This window comes from Cetorhinus maximus, chromosome 5 (genome assembly GCF_964194155.1).
Source record: "Cetorhinus maximus chromosome 5, sCetMax3.hap1.1, whole genome shotgun sequence".
Taxonomy (NCBI): Eukaryota; Metazoa; Chordata; class Chondrichthyes; order Lamniformes; family Cetorhinidae; genus Cetorhinus; species Cetorhinus maximus.
This window is the reverse complement of record NC_135883.1, coordinates 144,827,741-144,840,503: the sequence shown is the minus strand read 5'-3', so window position 1 is coordinate 144,840,503 and position 12,763 is coordinate 144,827,741. Positions and strand designations below refer to the sequence as shown.

The 12,763-nt window shown below is 47.6% G+C and overlaps 1 protein-coding gene across 6 annotated transcripts in view; it reads left to right on the top strand.

The window, feature by feature from the left end:
• Positions 1–12,763, top strand: part of LOC144680990 (sodium/calcium exchanger 1-like) — a 336,456-nt gene that overhangs the window by 294,663 nt on the left and 29,030 nt on the right. The gene's annotated exons all lie outside the window — the stretch shown is intronic.

The following is a 12,763-nucleotide window of genomic DNA, read 5'->3' as shown; positions in this document are numbered from 1 at the left end:
AAGGTTGTTTTTTGCAATTCTTCACATTTCTGGTAATTAAGGTTACAGTAGTTCCATTCACTCTTCAAATGTTCTCTGAATTTGGCTTCTGTATTATGAGTATCTCCTCAACATTTTTCCATAAATATTTAAGTTAAAAGAACACTATTCGTTATCCCGAACTGTTAATCCAGCGTTTTCTGTTTCTTTTTCAGATTTCTAGGATCCGCCTATAGTATTTTACTTTTGTATTATTTAATTGTAAGCAGAAATAGCACCCTACGGCGGTAGAGTCGCTAGAAAGTCAATGCCTTAAACAAAATCAAAGAAAAAACTACAAATGCTAGAAATCTGAAATAAAATCAGAAATTGATTGAAATGAATAATAGATGGGATCTTCCCACCTAATCCCACACCCAAACCCTTGATTGGAGCATATCTCGAGGGGTGAGAGTTCATACATACACTGATAGACCATAGATTTTATAAAAAATGTCTTCACCTTAATCTAAACTTCAGTACTTTATCCACCTGCTGTGTCAGTCAAATCAGTGTTTCTCATTCTATAATTGTGTCTAATTATATGACTGTCTGTATATAATTGATGTTGAAACCCTATTATCTTGGTCACAGTAAGTCGGAGGGTTCTCTTTCTTACCTGTCTTTGAGGTGCTACCCTTCCTGTCATCTTCTGTTGCTACTCTCTCTCCCGCTCGCTCTCTGTACTGTTTCTCCCTTCTCTTTGACTTTTCTCTTTTTCTCTCTGTTGTTCTGCCTGTCATCTTAGCATATCTCTCTTGCCTGCCCTTTTTGGTGAGAGGTGCTGGAGTTGTAATTTGGAAGGTGACATTTATGGTGGTGGTTTTGGGCAACAGACATCAGTCATATTTTGAACCACAGATTATGGGCATGGAATGTAGGAACAGGCTTTGTTCCCATATCTCTTGATACCCTCATCTGACAAAAATCTATCAACCTCAGTCCTCCAAACTTCAGTGGACCTGACATTCACAGCATTTTGGAGGAGTGAGTTCGAGATTTTCATTGATCCTTGTGTAAAAGAAATGCTTCCGGATTTCAATCCTAAATGACCTAGCTCTAATTTAAACATTAATTCCTCTTGTTCTCGAATTCCCTTTCTGGGAAGGGGAACACATGTCACAGCCCAGGTCACTGATGTAATTTAAGTTGCGGATCATTTACAACTATATTTACTGATCGTGAACGTGGGACACTGGTCAGGGAGGGATCTAGCTGAAGCAGGAGGAAATTTTAAGCCTTTCCAACTTAAGTAGTAGGGGTTTCCCCACAGTGATATGTAAGCCCTTAATGGAATTCCTATCCTGTCATGCAAAAGCCCATTCTTAGCCCAATAGTGGGGGCAAGGGGTCAAATTTGGGAAGATATGGTAAACCAAAGAGTAGAGACAAGGCAAGAAAGAAGGTACTAATATGGGAAATAATAAACAGGCCGTGACAGGAAGGGACAGAGAGTACAAAGTCTAAATGTAAAGTCAGCAGGTAAGGCTAAATGTTACAAAAATAATCAAAGTACAAAACTAAAGGCTCTGTATCTGAATGCACATAGCATTTGAAACAAAACAGATGAACTGATAGTGCAAATAGAAATAAATAAGTACGATCTGATAGCCATTACAGAGACATGGCTACAGGATGATATACATTGGGACCTGAATATTAAAGGGTACATGACAGGAAGTTAGGAAAAGGTGAAGGGGTGGCTCTGTTAATTATTGATGGTATTATCACATTAACGAGGGATGACCTAAATTCAGGAAACCAGGATATAGAAGTGCATTAGGCTGAGATGAGAAATGATAAAGGCAAGAAGTCACTTGTGGGAGTGGTGTACAAGTCCCCTAATTGTAGCTACACAGTAGGACAGAATATAAAGGAAGAGATAATGGGTGGTTGTCAGAAAGGTACAGCGATAATCATGGGAGGGCTTTAATCTACATATAGACTGGAAAAATCAGATAGGCAAAGGTAGTGTAGATGAGTTCATAGAATGTTTTCAGGATAGCTTCTTAGAACAGCACATTCTAGAGCCAACCAAAGAGCAGGCTATTACTAGACTTGGTATTGTGCAACAAGGTATGATTAATTGATGACCTCATAGTGAAGGCATCCCGAGGTAGCAGCGATCATAATATGATTGAATTTTACATTCAGTTTGAGGGAGAGGTGAGTGGGTCCAAGATTAGTATTTTAAACTTAAATAAGGGCAATTATGAGGCCATGAAAGCAGGGCTAGCCAAAGTGAACTAGCAAATGAGATTAAGGGATAGGTCAATAGAGGTGCAGTGGCAGACATTGAAAGGGATATTTCAGAATAGATAGGCCAGGATTTTGCCCTCATTGGGCAGGCTTGGTGGGGGAAAGCAGGAGCGGTCGGGAAGCCAACCGCTGCCCGTGGTCGGGCTGCGACCACGATTTCATGCTGGCGGGCCAATTAAGACCCACCCAGTATGAAATGCGTGCTGCATTGCTCGGCACTACCTGTGTTGGGGTGGGGAGAAGTGTGAGCAGGGAACTTCACGCATACGCGCAGGTGCATGCAGGAAAAGCTCCCTGAGGCACAAAGCTGCCTCAAGGAGACGAAGATATAAAAAATTAAAAATAAAGAATTTTAAGATGTTAAAAAACATGTCCCCTCATGTGACTCTGTCACATGAGCAGAGACATGTTAGAAATTAGTATGAAATTTTTTTTTTTAATGGTGGATCGAAGCCTCATCCTGCCCGTGGATGAGGTTTCGTAGAAAATGCAAAGGCCTTGGCCTTTTCACCTGCCCACCAACCACAAGGTTGGATGGGCAGCAAAAAATTTAACTCAGCTAGATTTTTAATGGCCTTAATGGGCCTATTAATTGTCGGCGGGCACACTGCCAACTCCCATGCGTACCCGCCATCCAAAATATCGCACAATGACGTCAGGACACTTGCCTGACGTCATTGCATGTCATTTTATTCTCACTTGGGTCAGGCACGCGCCCACCTGACGAGCAGAAAATTCTGGCTGTAGAATAGATATATTCCAGTGAGAAAGAAAAATTCCAAGGGGAGGACCCACCATCCGTGGTTAACTAAAAAAGTTAAAGACAGTATCAAACTTAAAGAAAAAGCATTGAACAGGTGGCAGGCCAGAAGATTGGACAGGATATAAACAGCAAAGAATGACAAAAAGATCAATAAGGAGAAAAAAATTAGACTATGAGAGAAAGCTAGCTAGAAATCTAAAGACAGATAGTAAGACTTTCTATTGTTATTTAAATAAGAAGTGAGCGCTGGTCTTATAGAAAGCGAGCCTTGGGGAAATTAATATTGGAAAGTAAGGAGATGGCAGATGAATTGAACAGGTATTTTACATTGGTGTTCACTATAGAGGATACGAGTAACATCCCAGAAAAAGCTGTAAACCAGGAAATGGAAAGGAGGGAGGAACTCAGGAAAATTACAATCACCAGGGAAGTGGTATTGAGCAAATTGTTGGAGCTACGGGCTGACAAATCCCTGGGTCCTGATCGACTTCATCTTAAAAGACATGGCTAGTGAGATAGTTGATGGGCTGGTTTTAATTTTCTAAAATTCCCTGGATTCGGGTAAAGATTCCATTGGGTTGAAAAATAGCAAATATAACTCCTTTGTTCAAAAAGGGAGGAGACAGAAAGCAGGAAACTCCAGGTCAGTTAACTTAATAGCTGTCATAGCAAAAATGTTAGAAGCTATTATTAAATATGTTATAGTAGGGCACTTCGAAAAATTCAGGGCAATCAGGCAGAGTCAGCATGGTTTTGTGAAAGGGAAATCATGTTTAACCAAATTATTGGAGTTCTGTGACGGAGTCACCTGTGCTGTGGATAAAGGGGAGCCAGATGATATACTGTACTTAGATTTCCAGAAGACATTTGATAAGGTGCCACATTTAAGGTTATTGCGGAAAATAGAAGTCCATGGTGTAGTCGGTAGCATATTGGCATGGATAGAAGATTGGCTAGCTAATAGGAAACAAAGCTGGCATAAATGGGTGTTTTTCTGGTTAGCAGGATGTAGCGAATGGTGTACCACAGGGATCAGTGCTGGAGCCTCAACTTTGTACAACTTATATAAATGATTTGGATGAATGAATGCAAGGTTTGGTTGCTAAATTTATTGATGGCACAAAGGTAGGATAGTAAGTTTGGAAGAGGACATAAGGAGGTTACAATGGGACGTAGATAGGTTAAGTGAGTGGGCAAAGATCTGGCAAATGGAGTATGTTGTGGGCAAATGTGAAATTGTCCATTTTGGCAGGAAGAATAAAAGAGAAGCATATTATCTGAATGGTGAGAGATTGCAGAGCTCTGAGATTCAGAGGGATGTGAGTGTCCTAGTGCATGAATCACAAAAGGCTGGTATGCAGGTACAGTAGGTAATTAGGAAAGCTGATAGAATGTTATTGTTTACTGCGAGGGGACTTGAATTCAAAAGTAGGGAGGTTATGCTTCAGTTGTATGGGGCACTGGTGAGACCACATCTGGAATACTGTGTACAGTATTGGTCTCCTTATTTGAGGAAGGATGTAAATGCATTAGGAGCAGTTCAGAGAAGGTTTACTAGATGAATACCAGGAATGGGCAGGCTGTCTTATGAGGAAAGGTTGCACAGGCCAGGCTTATATCCACTGGAGTTTAGAAGAGTGAGAGGCGACTTGATTAACACCTTTAAGATCCTGAGGGGTCTTGACAGAGTGGATGTGGAAAGGATGTTGCCACTTGTGGGAGAATCTAGAACTGGGGGTCATTGTTTAAAAATAAAGGGTTGCTCATTCAAGACAGGTGAGGAGAAAATTTTTCTCTCAGAGCATGGTGAGTCTTTGGAACTCTCTTCCTCAAAAGGCAGTGGAAGCATAGACTCTGAATATTTTTAAGGTGGAGCTAGATAGGTTCTTGTTAAGCCAGGGGGTGGTAGGCAGGAATGTGGAGTTGAGCTTACAAACAGATCAGACATGGGGTGGAATCATTCCAGAATTGCACTAAGTACGGTAGCGGGTGTGTCATCCCCTTCCCACCTCTTAAATTATGCAGTCACGGAAAGCACACCGTCTCGCTTGCGGGCAGCCTCAGATTTGCCCACCACGCCATTAGCTAGTTGCTTCTTCACTCCGGGCGTCATATTTAAATGGCAGCTGCACGCTCAGTTAACAATGCTTGCAGCCCAGGACCAGTGAACACATGGCCTCAAAAGCCAAGAAGAGTGCAGCCCCCCCCCCCCCCCCGATTCAGTGACGCATCCCTGGGATGCCTTCTGGTCAGTGTGGAGGCCCGCCGCAATGTCCTCTACCCCCACTCTGGCTGCAGGAGGACCATCAGTCTTACCACTCCGGCTTGGGAGGCGGTGACAGCGGTGGTCAGTGCCAGTGCTGCACACAAGAGGTCAACCAGCCAGTGCACAAAAAGGATAAGGGTAATTGAAGCATCTCATCACTCTCAACTCACCCACCCCCAAGCCCATCACACATTCACTTGCATCTCACTCACTGCCAGTTCAAGGGACATCACCACTCGTTCTCTCACACGCACCCTCACATTTCCATCTGGCCTCATCTCTCCTGGAAATTGTCTCCTTATCTCGTCCATGGCTCCGCTCAGCACACACACACGTTTGCCATCCTTCTCATTTGGCCTGGCATGCGCCTTGCTCACATTCTGTCCATCTATCTTTATGCAGGACAAGATCGCACACAATCAACGGGAGAGGTCCCAGACAGGGGGTGGAATACCGGACATCAAGGTCCTCACTCCGTTTGAGAATCGCACATTGGAGCTGGCGAGAGAGGACACAGACCATTCCTGCAGCAACTGTGAGGATGATGGCCAGCACCTACATGAGGAATGTGCACCAGATCGTCCTTCTGTCAATGCTACCCTGAGTCCACTGTTCTAAGTGTAGCACAGCTGCCACACACTAATGATCTCCACTTTCTCTCCTGGACACATCTGCCACATCGGCCTCAAGCAACCTTGAGCCCGATTCCAGCACCAAAAGCACCTCGGATGAGTACCCTGAGGGCAGCACCGTAGAAGACCCATCACTGCACTCACCCACACTCTCTGCCAGCGCAGTGACACACACCTAGATGTATAGCAGCCTCGGGATCACAATCTGGTGAGCACAGCACACAATCTGTTCCACAGCCGGCGGAGGCAGGGATATCCAAGGTCGCCGGCACTCAATGCACTGAGGGAGGCAAGGATCTGCTGAGTCCCAGTCAGACCAGATCCAGCAGAGATAGCAGCACAGTGGTATACAGTCGGGAGGGAGTTGCCCTGGGAGTCCTCAACATCGACTCTGGACCCCATGAAGTCTCATGGAATCAGGTTAAACATGGGCAAGGAAACCTCCTGCTGATTACCACATACCGCCCTCCCTCAGCTGATGAATTGGTGCTCCTCCATGGTGAACACCACTTGGAGGAAGCACTGAGGGTGGCAAGGGCATGGAATGTACTTTGGGTGGGGGACTTCAATGCCCATCACCAAGAGTGGCTCGCTAACACCACTACTGGCCGAGTCCAAAATGACATAGCTGCTAGACTGAGTCTACGGCAGGTGGTGAGGGAACCAACAAGAGGGAAAAACATACTTGACCTCATCCTCACCAACCTGCCTGTCACAGATGTAGCTGTCCATGACAGTTTCAGTAGGAGTGACCACTGCACAGTAGTTGTGGAGACTTCACATTGAAGATATCCTGCATCGTGTTGTGTGGCACTACCTCCGTGCTAACTGGGATAGATTGCGAACAGATCTAGCAACTCAGACTGGGCATCCATGAGGTGCTGTGGGCCATCAGCAGCAGCAGAATTGTACTCGACCACAATCTGTAACCTCATAACTTGGCATATCCCCCACTCTACCATTACCACCAAGCCAGGGGATCAACCCTAGTTCAATGAAGAGTGCAGAAGGGCATGCCAGGAGCAGCATCAGGCATACCTAAAAATGAGACGTCAACCTGGTGAAGCTATAACACAGGACTGCTTGTGTGCCAAAGAGCATAAGCAGCAAGTGATAGACAGGGCTAAGTGACCCCACAATCAACGGATCAGATCTAAACTCTGCAGTCCTGCCACATCCAGTCGTGAATGGTGGTGGACATTTAAATAACTCACTGGAGGTGGAGACTCCACAAATATCCTCATCCTCAATGATGGGGGAGCCTAGCACACCAGTGCAAAATATAAGGCTGAAGCATTTGCTACAATCTTCAGCCAGAAGTGCCGAGTGGATGATCCATCTCTGCCTCCTCCGGAGGGCCCCAGCATCACAGATGCCAGTCTTCAGCCAATTCGATTCAATCCATGTGATATCAAGAAAGGGCTTAAAGCACTGGATATTGCAAAGGCTATGGGCCCTGACAACATTCCGGCAATAGTCCTTAAGACTTGTGCTCCAGAACATGCCGCGCTCCTAGCCAAGCTGTTCCAGTACAGCTATAACACTAGCATCTACCCAGCTATGTGGAAAATTGCCCAGGTATGTCCTGTGCACAAAAAGCAGGACAAATCCAACCCAGCCAATTACTGCCCCATCAGTCTACTCGATCATCAGTTATGGAAGGGGTCATCAACAGTGCTATCAAGCGGCATTTGCTTAGCGATAACCTGCTCACTGATGGTCAGTTTGTGTTCCACCAGGGCCACTCAGCTCCTGACCTCATTACAACCTTGGTTCAAACATGGACAGAAGAGTTGAACTCCCGAGGTGAGGTGGGAGTGACTGCCCTTGGCATCAAGGCTGCATTTGACCGAGTGTGACATCAAGCAGCCCTAGCAAAACTGCAGTCAAAGGGAAGCAGGGGGAAAACTCTCCACTGGATGGAGTCACACCTATTAAAAAGGAAGATGGTTGTAGTTGTTGGAGGTCAGTCATCTCAGCTTCAGGACATCACTGCAGGAGTTCCTCAGAGTTGTGTCCTCAGCCCAACCATCTTCAGCTGCTTCATCAATGACCTTCCATCATAAAGTCAGAAGTGGGGATGTTCGCTGATGATTGCACAATGTACAGCACCATTCGCGACTCCTCAGATGCTGAAGCAGTCCATGTCCAAATGCAGCAAGACCTGGATAATATCCAGGCTTGGGCTGACAAGTGGCAAGTAACATTCACGCCACACAAGTGTCAGGCAATGACCATCTCCAACAAGAGAGAATCCAACCATCTCCCCTTGATATTCAATGGTATTATCATCACTGAATCCCCCACTATTAACATTCTGAGGGTTACCATTGCCCGGAAACTGAACTAGACTAGCCATATAAATACTGTGGCTACAAGAGGCTAGGAATCATGCAACGAGTACCTCACCAGCTGACTCCCCAAAGCCTGTCCACCATCTAGAAGGCACAAGTCAGGAGTGTGATGGGATACTCCCAACTTGCCTGGATGGGTGCAGCTCCACAACACTCAAGAAGCTTCACACCATCCAGGACAAAGCAGCCTGCTTGATTGGCACCCCATGCACAAACATTCACTCCCTTCATCACCGACACCCAGTAGCAGCAGTGTGTACCATCTACAAGATGCGCTGCAGGAATTCACCAAAGCTCCTTCGACAACACCTTCCAAACTCATGACCACAACCATCTGGAAGGACAAGGGCAGCAGATAGATGGGAACACCACTACTTGGATGTTCGCCTCCAAGTCACTCACCATCCTGACTTGGAAATATATCACCGTTCCTTCACTGTCACTGGATCAAAATCCTGGAACTCGCTCCCTAACAGCACTGTGGGTGTACCTACACCACATGGACTGCAGTGGTTCAAGAAGACAGCTCAGCACCTTCTCAAGGGCAACTACAGGTGGGCAATAAATGCTGGCCCAGCCAGCGAACCCACATCCCATGAATGAACAGAAAGAAAGATGATGAGCCTCTGGACTCGGTCCTCAATCAGTTGTTGGAGCTGCAAAGACAATCACGGGAACATCAGGAAGCGATGTCTGGTGCACTCCTCAGATTTCAATGGACAATGGAGGAGTCCGTCCGCCTTAAGTCCAAGGTGTTCATAGTGTCATGCTGATGCACCGAGCTCAACACTGGCAGGATGGCAGCAGCATTGTAGATGTTGTTCCTGGACATCGGTCTTGCAGTGCTGAACTCCATCGCTGATGCCATAGTTGGCCTCCAACAGTATCAACGCGAGGGGGTGTGGGGAAGCTCAATCTCACTCCAGCTTCCCCTTCTCCTAAAGGAGTCAGCCAGGGGCCCTCGGGCACCCATAGAGAGCAGGATCAGCAGGTGCACAACCCCGGCCCATTCAACCAGGTGACTCTGGGATTGTCTGGCCCATCCAAGTCCCCTCTTCCTGTGACCCCAGCAGCTCCCGCTCCACAGACCGAGGAAGGTGCACCTAGCCCACAGCAGGACCCTAAAAGCAGGCCAGGGCCCTCCAGGTCTCGGCCCTCCAGAGGACATCTGCCAATTTCATCACAGAGAAGGCATAGCATCCAGCAGGCTGCCTCCGCCTCCACTTTGGATGTTGGGTGAGCACCAAGACGCAGCAGCAGGGTTAGGAAGGTTAAGAAGATGTAACTCTTTTGAGTTAAACCAAATAAACTAAATTAACAAAACAGTTAAGAAGGTGTAGTTGCACCACATGGGCACAGGTGTTAATCACTTGTACATAATGTTCACTATTGTGAATAAACTCCTAAGAATGTCTCCTTGCCTTTGGCTCCTTGTTATGATGAGCAGTGCTTGTGTCACTCAGATGTGAAACATTGGTTCCTGCACAAGATAAAGGCAGGTTTCTCAGTCCAGGGCCTCTTCCCTGTGCAGTGTGTAACCTTCAGAGCAAAGTGATGCTCCAGATTCACACTCACTGGACACATTACTGATGCCTGTACCTTGATGGTGCTTGTCATTGCTGCCAGAATGTCGTGGGCAGGTGTCACAGAGTTCCATCATTCTCTCTGTGTGCTCTCAGTACCTTTGAGGTGGGGCTGGCCCCCATCTCTTCAGCATCTGTGTCTGGTGACAGTGTGGTCCTGAAGGGGACAGGTGATGAGGGCTGCCAAAGGATCAGGTGCATTTAAAGTTTCACAGCTATGTCTCCATGATATGAAACAGAAACAAAAATTGCTGGAAAAATTTTTCCAGCAATTTTTGTTTTTGTTTCAGATTTCCTGCATCCGCAGTATTTTGCTTTTATCTCCATGATATGACCCTGATCACAGAGCGCAAGCGAGCTGCCCTTGGCCAGTCAGGAGTCAGATGCTCACAGAGGCAAAGTGAAGATCTATGCAGTGCCCTCAGTGTATCTCGTCATCATCCTCCTGGAATCTTGCGAGAATTAGGGCCTCCACTGCGTCTCCATGACAGGAGCCTGAGCACTGCGGATATGAGCGCTGCCATCAGGCACACAGGAGTCAAACGTTTAGAGATGCAAGGCAAGGATGTCAGAACTGTCCTCACTGCATCTCATCATCACCCTCCATGAATCTTGTGGCTGTGAGGGCCTCACGAGCACGCCTGCCTCATCAGGCCAGTGCGATGGCCTCATCACCGGCATTCTCGCCTTCGAGGACCTCATCACCCTCACCCACTTCGACATACTCCTCATCGAAGGAGACATGCTGTTCTTCCATCTCCTCCTCAGCCAGATCCTCCCCCCGTTGCAACACCAGGTTGTGTAGCGCACAGCAAGCGACAGTGATGCACGACACCCTCTGGGGACTGTATTGCAGTGCCCCACTGACCTGTCGGGGCACTGGAACCTCATTTTCAATATGCCTATCATTTGCTCCACAAACTCCAGGTTGCAGCATGAGCCTCATTATAGCGTCTCTCTGCTGCAGTCTGAGGCCGCTGCACGGGCATCATCAGCCACGTTCTCTGTGGGTAGCCCTTACCTTGGAGGAGCCAACCCTGCAGCCTCTGTGGACCCTGGAAGAGGTCAGGGATCTGAAACCAGATGAGGATGTAGGCATTCTGGATGCTCCCCGGGAATCGTTTGCAGACCTGTAGGATGTGTTTGTAGTGGTCGCAGACGGCTGAACGTTCATTGAATGGATATCCTTGTGGTTCACATAACAGACTGCTTGTTGCCACAGGGATCTATGCGCCACGTGAGTGCTGTTGGTGGCGGCCTGTACTTGTGGGAAAACCTGAGATCACCACAAATCTCAGAGCTCTTGCTTCCTGGCTTTCCTGATCCCAAGTGAGATGTATAAAGTTCTGTGCCTTCGCAAAGATGGCTTCTATGACCTCCTGGATACACTTGTGCATGGAGGCTTGCGAGATCCCGCACAGGCCACCTGTGGAGCTCTGGAAGGAGCCACAGGCTCAAAAATTGAGCATTGCGGTGACTTTCACGGCCACTGGCAGTGGATGCCCTCCAAGTCCCTGTGGCACAAAATCCTGCAGCAGGTGGCATATGTGACCGACCAGTGCCTTAGACATGCGCAATCTTCAGCAACACTGGTTCTTGGTCACCTGAGGGAATGACAAGTGGCATCTATAGACCCTGGGTCTAGTGAGGCACCTACGAGTGACGGCTCGCTGTGGATCTTCAGCTGCGTGCGCAGCAGACCCTGCCATCCCTTCATCTTGAGGGAGGTGCTCCTCCCTTTGCTGAGTCAGGAGCCTCTGTTGCTCTCTTCTCCTTCTTCTCTGCTCCCTGTAATCCATGAGACATACCACTAAATCACCAGGCTGCATGATCCTGATGTTCTCCTCCTGCAAGATCAAAGAGAGAGACGTGGGTTAGCATATTTCTCATAAGGAACTCTCTTGGTTAAGTCCTCAGCTCCAGCTGCATCTCAAGGATCCTTCACACATGCTGGGAAATGCTGGCCACCACTTGCTTGACCAGTGTGTAGTGCGCTTCATGGCTATCCAAAACCCCACCCACTTCCGTCCCACTCCACTTGACCAATTGGCGACAGCTTTGCCCACTGGACTGCATGCTGTGCTCTCAGCTCAGGCGAAGGCATTCTCCTAACCCACACTGCAAAGCTGCGCTGTTAGCTTGAACCATGAGGGATACTGGTTCAAACCTTAATAAAGACATTGCAAGGGACTGTGAGCGCCTCCAGCAGTGACTGTGCCTTTCGCAAGGGGATTCTACAACTTGCACAGTTGGCCAATTGTTTTTCAGCCTCCCTAAAACGTACATTAATTTACAGTCTGCGCCCGAGGAGTGAAAAGTTTTGGTTGCGTTTAGTGGCAATTTCATGCTTTTGTGTTGCTTGAGTGGGCAGAAATGCTTCAGAGGCCCGACTCCGAGCCTGTCAATGGAGCTCCAGCTGAACGGTCTCAGCTGCGGAAGAATGTTCATTTTTGACAAGCTTTTCCAAGTGTGTGGCCGCTTCTCTCACCCTCCACCCCCACAGCTCCTCCTACCCCCGGCATGTGCTTGTGTACTTCCTTAGTCCGTGTTGCCTTGCAGTCCTTCTGCACCCCCCCCCCCCCCCCCCCCCCGAGCCTGACACGTAATGGAGCCCTTGCCCTGGCACCACACTGAAAGCCATCCGAAAGAAACTACTTGCCTGGCCCCCCCAACCAAATGCACAGTGCGTCTTCCTTGATGTTCTAAGGGCCATCCTTGTGAGCATTGTGCAAGGTTGTGTGCCCCGAATTCCCCCTGAAGTTCAGATCGCCAGACACATGCCTTTTAAAGGCATTCATGAAGCACACCGTTCTGAAGTCACGCCAGCATGGGAGACAAAGTTGAGGTGCAGGGATGATTCTGGTGTATATGCACAATGATGAGATGCAA